We start from the raw sequence: 11149 nt of genomic DNA, 5'->3' as shown, positions 1-11149 counted from the left end.
GGGAAAAATGTAAATCAATTTCACACATATCAGAATGGTCACTATTAAAAAGAGAACAGTGTTGGAGAGGCTGTGGAGAGATAGGAATACTTATCCACTGTTGGTGGGAATGCAGAATGGTACAGCCACCATGGAGGACTATTTGGCAGTTCCTAAAGAAGATGGAGGTGAGACTTGCCACATGACCCTGCAATACCACTACTGGGTGTATCCCAGAAGAACTGAGAGCAGTGACGTGAACAGACAACTCCACATCGATGTACATAGTGGTATTACTAATGATTACCAAAAGTTGGAAACAACCCAGGTGTCCATCAATCAAAGATTGCATAAACAAACTGTGGTCTATTCACACGATGGAATATTATGCAGCTATAAGAAGAAATGAAGTCATAAAGAATAGACAACATAGTTGAACCTGGAGGGCATTACGTTGAGTGAAGCAAGCCAGACACAAATGGACCAATACTATGTGATTGCATTACTATGAACCAAATATATTGTGGAAGATATTGTATGATTTAAAAAAAACTATGTGTGTCCAGTACATTTAAATCAGAAATGTACGTTTTTATTAAAAAAGAAAAAAAGCAAATAGAAGAGCTAAAGCACTGCTCTCCAGTTGAGGGGAAATGGCTGCTCAGTGACCATTGACTCCTTGAAGGCAAAGGTCACCATGACCAGCTTGAGCTGACACCCAAGTCAGGCCAACCCCTCAAGTTTAAAGCCCATGTGGGAAAATCAGTGCAAGGTTTCCCCAAAGAATGGCAAACACAGTGTGTGCCCACATTGCCCACTGCTGTGAGAGATGCTGAGCCCTGGGTGGCCCCTGCACCCCTCCTCTCCAGCCCAGGCAGGTTTAAACGGGCACCACCTCCTTCTCTGCCTTCCTCTTCCTTTTTTTTTTTTAAGTTATTTATTTATTTATCTATTTATTTATTTATTTATTTATTTATTTATTTAGTTTGTTATTTTTCTCCCCTTCCCACCCCCCCCATCCCCCTGTCCTGGTTGTCTGTTCTCTGTGTCTATTAGCTGTGTATTCTTCTTTGTCTGCTTCTGTTGTTGTCAGCAGCATGGGAATCTGTGTTTCTTTTTGTTGCATCATCTTGATGTGTCAGCTCTCCATGTGTATGGTGCCATTCCTGGGAAGGCTGCACTTTCTTTCATGCTGGGCAGCTCTCCTTACGGGGCGCACTCCTTGCACATGAGGCTCCCCTGAGTGGGGACACCTGTGCGTGGTGCGGCACTCCTTGTGCGCATCAGCACTGCATGGGGGCTAGCTCCACACGGGTCAAGGAGGTCCGGAGTTTGAACTGCAGACTTTCCATGTGGTAGATGGATGCCCTAACCACTGGGCCAAGTCCTCTTCCCTCCTCTTCTGCGGTCACCCCTCGGGCTGAAGCGTGGTTTGCTGGCCTGGCGGGGGAGCGGCCGCGGTAGGCCAAGCCACTGCCCCCATAATAGGGTGGCTGGTCGGACTCACCGCCACCCCTGAAGGGAGCTCGGCATGGGCGCAGAGTGCCCTTGGGTCTCCCCTTCTCGGCAGCCATGCTTCCGCGGCCGCCCCTCCTCCCGGATGGCGCCACACGATGCCTTCCTTCTCCCTGCCCAGGCGCAGGGCAGAAAATTCCAGTCTGCCCTTTTCCCCTCCCCCGACAGCAACAACAGCCAGGTGTGGGCGGAAAAATCCAGCCCGCCCTTTTCCCCTCCCCCGACAGCAGCAACAGCCAGGTGTGGGCGGAAAAATCCAGCCCGCCCTTTTCCCCTCCCCCGACAGCAGCAACAGCCAGGCGTGGGCGGAAAAATCCAGTCTGCCCTCCACCCCAGCAACAGCAGCCACCAATCCCTAAATCCTGCCCCTTCCCCCAGCAACAGCGACAGCCAATCCCTAACCACCACCCCTCCCCCGTCCAGTACCGCCCACTGACCTTTCGCCAGCAACCAATCAGAACAGGGCGTGGCTTCGACCAATCAGCCTTCCCCAGCCCCTATAAAACTGTTGCCTCTCCCTCAGTAAAGTGGACTTGCGTGTTTACCTTGTCTCCGCGGTAGTTCTTCTGCCGTGCGCCCTCCAGTCCTGAGAGCCCCTGACAAGGGCCTGGCCTCCCTTGTCCCCAGTTCGTCGCCTGCTTCTCCGGGCGACCCCTTCGTCGCCTGCTTCTCCGGGCGACCCCTTCGTCGCTGGCTTCGCCGGGCGACCCCGTCAGCCGAACCGCGCAACCCCTTGTGAGACCGATCCCTCGTCTGCTGCCGGACCGACCCCTCGTCCCAAGTGGGACCGACCCCTCGTCCCAAGCGGGACCGACCCCTCGTCCAGAGCTGGACCGACCCCTCGTCCGCAGCCAGACCCCACCTCTACCGACCGAGCAAGCCGCCGCACTCTTCCTTTTTATTCCTTGGGGAGGAGAAATGCCACAGGGAAAGTTGGTCTGTGCCACTGGGGTGGAAGAACGGTTTCCTGGTGGGGAGGCAGGACCTGAGGGCATGGGCCTCCCAGGCAGGAATGCAGGATGCTTTTCCAGTTTAGGTCTTCCCTTTTTTTTCAGCAATTTCTTCTAGATTTCAGTGTACACCCTTATACCTCACAATTTTTATGTAATTTGTATATATTTATTCCTAAGTACTTTATTCTTTTTAATACTATTGTAAATATAATTTTTTTCCTAATCTCCGTTTTTGGTTTTATCACACTAGTGCATAGAAATACAAATATTTTTCCTTCTTAACAACTTTTTTGTAATATAATTCACACACCATACAATTCACTTATTTAAAGTATTAAGTTCAATGCTGTTTAGTATATTCAGAGAGTTGTTCAACTATCACCGCAAAAGGAAGCCTTGCACTCTGTTATCAGTTACTCCCCCCCACCCCAATTCCTTCCCTACCTCCCCACCTTCTGTCCCTATGGATTCACCTATTCTGGACATTTCTTATACATAGACTTGTACAATACCTGGTCTCTTGTGTGGCTTCTTTAGCTTAGCATAATGCAATGTGCAGGTTCTTCCATATTGTAGCATCTGTAAGCCCTTCATTTCTTCTTACTGCCAAATAATACTCATTGTTGGATATTCCACATTTTATTTATCCATTCATCACTGATGGACATGTGGATTGTTTCCACTTTTTGTCATTTATGAATAATACTGCCATAAACATGCTTGTACAAGTTCTTGTAGGAACATGTTTCCATTTCTCTTCAGTAGATATCTAGGAGTAAAGTTTCTGAGTCATATGGTAAGTCTATGTTTAATTTTAAAAGTATATATCATAATTTAAAATTTTTTATTCTAGCAATACATATACAACCTGAAATTCCCCCTTTTAACCATATTCATATAGATAGTTCAGTACTGTTTTCTTTATTCACCATGTTGTGTGACTATTACCACCCTCCATTACCAAAACTTTACAATCACTCCAAAGAGAAACTCTGTACAATTTAACCATTAACTCCCCTTTCCCTGCCCTCAACCCATCCCCTGATAACCTATATTCTACATTCTGACTCTAAGAGTTTGCTTATTCTAATTATTTCATGTCAAAAAGTTCATACAATATTTGTCTTTTTGCATCTGGGTTGTTTCACTCAGCATGATGTTTTCAAGATTCATCCATGTTGTCACATGTATCAAAAGTTCATACATTTTTATGGTTGAATAATATTTCATTATATAAATATACTGCATTTTATTAATCCACTCATTAGTTGATGGACCCTTGGGTTGCTTCCATGTTTTGGCAATTGTGAATAATGCCACTATGAACACTGATGTACAAATATCTGTTCAAGTCCCTGCTTTCAATTCTCCTAGAAGGGAGATTGCCCACATCATATGGTAATTCTATTTTTAACTTTCTGAGGAACTGCCAAACTGCCTGCCACAGCAGCTGTACCATTTTCCATTCCCACCATCAGCACTGAATGAGCATTTCTATTTCTGCACATCCTCTCTAACACTTGTCATTTTCTGTTTTTTTTTCTTAAATAGCCATTCCAGTGGGTGTGAAATGGTATCTTACTGTGGTTTTTATTTTCATTTTCCTAATGGCTAATGATATTGAAAGTCTATTTATGTGCTCTCTCTTTTTTTTTTTTTTTGTCCATTTGTATATCCTCTTTGGAGAAATGTCTATTCAAGTCTTTCACCCATTTTTAAATTGGGTTTGTCTTTTTATTGTTGATTTGGATTTCTTTATTTATTCTGGATATTGAACCCTTATCACATATGTGGTTTCCAAATATTTTCTCTCATTGAGTAGCTTGTCTTTTCACTTTCATGATAAAGTCCTTCTAGGCGCAAAAGTTTTTATTTTGATGGGGCCCCATTTACCTATCTTTTCTTTTGTTGCTTGTGCTTTGGGTATAAAGTCTAAGAAATCATTGCCCAACACAATATTCTGAAGATGCTTCTGTACATTTTCTTGCAGGAGTTTTATAGTCCTGGTTCTTAAATTTAGGTCTTTGATCCATTTTGAGTTAATTTTTGTACATAGTTTGAAATAATGATCCTTTTTTATTCTTTTACATATGGATATCCAGTTCTCCCAGCACCATTTGTTGAAGAGATTATTCTCTCCCAATTGAATGGATTTGGCCACCTTGTTAAAAATCAACTGGCTATGGATGTGAGGGTCTACTTCTGAATTCTCAGTTCAATTCCATTGGGCTATATATCTATCCTTGTGCCAATAGCTTGCTGTTTTGACCATGGTAGGTTTGTAACAAGTTTTAAAGTCAGGAAGTGTGAGTCCCCAACTCTTTCTTCTTTGCCAAAATGGTTTTGACTCTTTGGGGTCCCTTAACTTTCCAAATAAATTTATGATTAGCTTTTCCATTTCTACAAAAAAGACTGTTGGAATTTTTATTGAGGTTGCATTGAATCTGTAAATTCGTTTTGGGTAGAATTGACTTTTTATCAATATTTAGTCTTCCAATGCATTAACATGGAATATCCTCCCATTATTTATTTTCTTTGATTACTTTTGGCAAAGTTTTATAGTTTTCCATGTATAGATCTCTACATCCTTGGGTAAATTTATTCCTAGATATTTGATTTTGTTGCTATTGTAAATGGAATTTTTCTTGATTTCCTTCTCAGAGTGCTCATTACTAGCATATAGAAATGCTACTGATTTTTGCATGTGGATCTTGTACCCCACCACTTTGCTGAATTTTTATTTGCTCTAATAGCTTTATTTGTAGATTTTTCTGAACATTCTTCATATAAGATCATGTCATCTGCAAATAGTGGAAGTTTTACTTCTTTGTTTCCAATATGGATGCCTTGCCTTTTATTTCTTGCCTAATTGCTCCATCAAGAATTTCTAGTACAATGTTGGTTAAAGTGGTGACAGGACATCCTAGTCTTGTTCCTGATCTTAGAGAAAAAACTTTCAGTCTTTCACCATTGAGTGTGATGTTAGCAGTGGGTTTTTTCATATATGCGACTTATCATGTTGAGGAAGTTTCCTTCTATTCCTGTATTTCTGAGAAGTACCAATGATTTTTGATGTTGATCTTGTATCCTACAACTTTGCTGAATTTATTAACTCTAATAGGTTTTTGTAGATTCTTTAGTATTTTCCTCATCTAAGATCATATTATGTATGAATAGAGATAAGTTTACTTCTCTTTACAATTTGGATGCATTTTACTTTTCTTGTTGACTAATTGCTCTGTCTAGAACTTCTGGTACAGTGAAAACAGACATTCTTGTCTTGCTCCTTAGGAAGAAATCTTTGTTTTTCCTCATTTACCTTAATTTCAGCTGAGGGTGTTCCTAAATTCACTTTATCGGTTTAAGGAAGTTCCCTTCTGCTCCTACTTTCTGAATTTCTTTATCATGGACATGTTTTAGAATTTTCCAATGCTTTTCCTGTCAATTGAGATGATCATGTTTTTTTCCCCCTTCATTTTATTAATGTGGTTATTGTGCTGACTTTTTCATTTATTTATATTCTTTCTTTTTTCTTTTTTTTAGGTACTGGGCTGGGGATTGAACCTGGGACCTTGTATGTGGTATGCCAGCGCTCAAGCACTTGAGCACCATTGGCTGGTCTTTTATTTCTAATTGTGGTAAAATATACGTAAAAATCATTTTAACCACTTGAAGTGGAAAATACTGTTATGTTAAATGCACTGATAATATTACATAACTTTCACCACTATTTCTAGCCACACCCAATTACCATTAACTCCCCATCGCCCCTGCCCTGCCCCCTGGTAATTATCCTTTCAGTCTCTACGAATTTGCTAATTCTGAGTAGTTCACATAACAGATATCATACAATATTTGGCCTGTTGTAGCTGGCTTTTTCAGTAAGCACAATGTTTGGTGATGCCCTACCCGTGCCAGCCGACCTGAGGCCCAAGCCCTTGGGTGCCGACAGGGGCCTGGGTCCCAGTGGTGCCGTGTGGCACTGTTGGGGACAAGGACCCCTGCTCACTCCTGGGCTCCACCGTCAGCTTTCCACGGGGTGAGGGTTAGGGTTAGGAGGCATGGAGCCTTAGGCTGAGGTTGGAGAGAGCATGGTGACTGATGTGGGGAGAGGGAGGCTGGGGGGCTCTCCCTCCCCCCACCCCGGGGCGAGCCCGACCCCTGCAAACCCCCTGATCTCAGAGACAGGGCCTCGGCAGAGCCCTCTGGGGTCGTGGCAGGACGGTCCCTGCCAGTCCCTACCCTCGGAGCCAAGCCACAGTGGGCTCCAGAAACGCCAGCAGGGCTGCCGCGCACAGAGCAGGCCGGCTCAAGCTGGGTTGTGGGAGTGGTTAGGGCCAGGTCAGGTCAGGGTCAGGTCAGGGTCAGGGTCAGGTCAGGGTCAGGTCAGGGTCAGGTTAGGGTCACACCCAGGGCAAAGCGCTCAAGGCCACCCGCTCGAGGGGAGGCACTGCAGGCCCGACTGGCTGGTGCCCCGGGGTCAGGAGCAGCCAGGGAAGGTCTGAGCCCCCACGTGTCGGCCCTTCACCCCACTCCCCACACCCCTGGCCGCACCCCGCCCACCACGCGCGGCCCCAACCTCATGAACCTGGGGAGCGACCCGGCCCTCGCGGTGCAGATGCGGCGTCCTCAGCCCGAGCCGCCCCCACCGGCTGCGCACGCCCAGGTGACGAGAGGGGGGCGACAGGAGGGGGGCGACAGGAGGGGGGCGACAGGAGAGGGGGACGACAGGAGAGGAGGGAGCGACGAGAGGGCGGGGGCGACAGGAGAGGGGGACGACAGGAGGGGGCGGGACGATGGAGGGGCGACAGGAGAGGGGGGCGACAGGAGGGGGGTGACAGGAAGGGGGGCGACAGGAGGGGGCGGGGCGATGGGGGGGAGACAGGAAAGGGGTGAGTGACGAGAGAGGGCGGGGTGACAGGAGGGGGGGCGACAGGAGAGGGGGGAGACAGGAGGCGGGGCAACAGGAGAGGGGGGCGACAGGAGGGGGGCGAGAGGAGACGGGGCGACGGGGGGGCGAGAGGAGACGGGGCGACGGGGGGGGCGAGAGGAGAGGGGGGCGACAGGAGGGGGGTGACAGGAGAGGAGGGAGCGACGAGAGGGCGGGGGTGACAGGAGAGGGCGGGGGTGACAGGAGGGTGGGGGCGACAGGAGAGGGGGACGACAGGAGAGGGGGACGACAGGAGAGGGGGACGACAGGAGAGCGGGGGTGACAGGAGAGGGGGGCGACAGGAGAGGGGGGCGACAGGAGGGGGGGCGACAGGAGAGGGGGGCGACAGGAGGGGGGGCGACAGGAGAGGGGGGCGACAGGAGGGGGGGAGACAGGAGGGGGGGCGACAGGAGGGGGGAGACAGGAGGGGGGGCGACAGGAGGGGGGAGCGAAGAGAGGGCGGGAGTGACAGGAGAGGGGGACGACAGGAGGGGGCGGGACGATGGGGGGCGACAGGAGAGGGGGGCGACAGGAGGGGATGACAGGAGAGGGGGGCGACAGGAGGGGGCGGGGCGATGGGGGGGAGACAGGAAAGGGGTGAGTGACGAGAGAGGGCGGGGGTGACAGGAGGGGGGGCGACAGGAGGGGGGACGAGAGGAGACGGGGCGACAGGGGGGGCGAGAGGAGAGGGGGGCGACAGGAGGGGGGGGTGACAGGAGAGGAGGGAGCGACGAGAGGGCGGGGGTGACAGGAGAGGGCGGGGGTGACAGGAGGGCGGGGGCGACAGGAGAGGGCGGGGGCCTGCGGGGCCCGGGGACCCAGGCCGGGGCTCCTTCCTCTCCCCCCTGCAGGGCTGCGGGGCCGCTGCCTCCCTCTGCCTCTCGGCCCCACTCCTCTCGCCCCAAACCACACTGTCCCTTGCGGTCGCCCCCGCTCGCTCCCTCGGACCCTGGACCCTCTTCTCCGGCTCCCTGGGGGTCATCGTGGTGGACTGCAGCCTGGGGCCTCCCTTCCCGCCTCGAGCGTGGCGTTGGCGGCGTCACTGGGAAGGGCGCCTCTGAGTCCCGCAGGCTCAGGACTTGAAGTCCTGGCCCCACCGGCCCGCACACAGGTCTTGCTAGTCGTGGGCGATGCCCTTCGTGGACGACCCTCCGTGAACCTCCACACCACCAGGAGGACAGCGACGGGTCGCAGAAACGAGCCCCGCGGCGCCCAGTCCGACCCCCTCCCCCTCGTGCCCGGCGCTCCCAGGACCCTCCAGGCACGGGCTCAGCCCCTCTCCGAGGCTGGGGTGATGGCTGGTCAGCACCTGCGGGTGGGGGCCAGGCGGGCCTCAGGTTCCATCTGGACCCCTCGGTGCCAGCGGCCGGCTGAGCGACCCACCTGCTCTGAATACTCTGCAGCAGCCCGGGCCCACCCAGTTGCCCTGAGACCCTCAGCACAGCGTCCTGCTCCGCCCTGAGTCTCGCTGCCCCCGTCTTCTCAGGAACCCCCTGAATCTTCGCCCTCACCCCCTGGCAAGGGGCGGCTGCCTGGTGGCCACGGCCCACACGCGCCCCACGAGGCCTCCACGCTGGCTCGTCTGGGCCCTGGGGCCACATACACCTGGTGCTGGGGCAGGACGAGCCCTGGGGGTGCTCCCAGGAGGGGTCTCCTGGCCCCGGACAGCCTCCGGAGCTATGGTTGCCTGCGGTCACCTTCCAGAACGTTCTTGGGGCCCCTCTCGCTGGCAGGGAGCTGGACCAGGGCTCCTGCCCCCTTGAGGGCCTGCAGGACGCCACGGGAAGGAGTCCCAGGAGGGCGAGCTCGACCCGGCCTGAGGGATGCCCACAGGGAGCAGATCCACGGTGGGCTCGGCCCACAGGTGCAGCAGGGACGAGGGGTCTGAGCCAGTGTCCCCACAAGGAGTGAGGGAGAGGCAGGGGTTCTCTCTCGGGTCAGAGAGTCAGGACAACAGTTAAAAAGGGGTCGTGACAGTGACCGTCAGCTGGACCCGAGCTCATATGGGGCATTTGTGGGGTTTAGCATGTTGGGGCCTGCTGGGCGATTCTCCTAGGCCCCGAGCCCCTGCCAGCCGCTCTGCCTGGAGGGAAGGTCTGGCCTAGGCTCTGTCTGGGCTGAGTGACAAGGGCCTCTGGGGGGCAAGAGGGACAGGAGGGCCAGGGCATGCTGGGACCCCAGGGGACAAGGTGGGCAGGAAGGCCAGGGTGTGCGGGAACCAGGGGAGATGCAACCAGGCTGGGGTCTCCAAGCGGTGGGGCCAGGGCACAGCCATCACCAGCGCTGGGTTGCCTGGGCCCCCGCCTCAGCCTGCAGCCCCCATGCCTCCAAGGGTCTGAGCACTTGGTGCCCCCCCAGCCTTGCCCCCCAGCTCTGACTCCCTCAGCTCTGCACCCCCAGCCCTGAACCCCCCAACTCTGCACTCCACCCCAGCCCTGGCCCCATGTCAGCAAGCTTGGGGTCTGCACTGGAGACGCGGCCCAGCCAGGAGCTCACTCAGAAAAGCCCAAGTGCCACGAGTCCAGTACAAAGTATTTATTTTGCAGCAAGATGACGCAAAAAAAGAGACACAGATTCCCGTGCAGCTGACAACAGAAGCGGACAAAAACAAGAACACACAGCAAATGGACACAGAGAACAGACAATTCCGGGGGGGTGGGAAGGGGGAGAAATAAAAAACATATATTTATTTTTTTCTTTATTTTTTTTATATTACATTCAAAAAATATTAGGTCCCCATATACCCCCCACCCCCTTCACCCCACTTCTCCCCCCATAGCAACAATCTCCTCCATCATCATGAGACATTCACTGGACTTGGTGAACACATCTCAGAGCACCACTGCACCCCATGATCAGTGGTCCACATCATAGCCCACACCCTCCCACGTTCCATCCAGTGGGCCATGGGAGGACACACAACGTCCGGTAACTGTCCCCGCAGCATCACCGAGGACAACTCCAAGTCCCGAAAACGCCTCCACATCTCATCTCCTCCTCCCATTCCCCACACCCAGCAGCCACTATGGCCACTTTCTCCACACCAGTGCCACATTTTCTTCGATTACTAATCACAATGGTTCATGAAGAGAATATCAGTAAGTCCACTCTCATCCATATCTATTCCTCCATTCTGTGGGCCTTGGAATGGTTGTGTCCACTCCACATCTATATCAAGAGGGGGCTTAGATTCCACATGGATGCTGTATGCAATCCTCCTGGTTTCAGTTGTAGGCACTCTTGGCTCCCTGGTGTGGTGGTTGACCTTCTTCAACTCCATGTTAGCTGAGTGGGGTAAGTCCAACAAACCAGAGTGTGGGGCTGAAGTCTGTTGAGGCTCAGGGCCTGGCTATCATATGGTCAGTCCAGAGATTCAGATCCTCTGGGTATATATTAAACCCCAGCACCAACTACAATTCTGGTAAAGTAACAGGAAAGGCTTGTGAACAGAGATCACATCTGAGTCCAGCTCCATAAATGTATTTATTTAAATGTAACAATTAACATAAAACTTTCCTTTAAATTTCCCTCCTTCCCATGCATGATCACTGTGTATTAATCTACAACTTTTATTTTAACTGTGCAAAAATGAAGTGTTTCCCCCTTTTGTAATTATACTGGTAACATCTGGTAGAGCCTCTGTGATGAAGGGCAGATTTGCTCGTTCCTGGACTGGTTATTTGGTTAAAACCTAAAATGTCAGGTCAAAGGAATCAATTGCCTAATAAATATAAATATTGCATTATGAAAGAAATGTAAAGTCCCACAGTAT

Source organism: Dasypus novemcinctus, chromosome 6 (genome assembly GCF_030445035.2).
Source record: "Dasypus novemcinctus isolate mDasNov1 chromosome 6, mDasNov1.1.hap2, whole genome shotgun sequence".
In the NCBI taxonomy this organism is placed as follows: Eukaryota; Metazoa; Chordata; class Mammalia; order Cingulata; family Dasypodidae; genus Dasypus; species Dasypus novemcinctus.
This window is presented reverse-complemented; position numbering follows the sequence as displayed.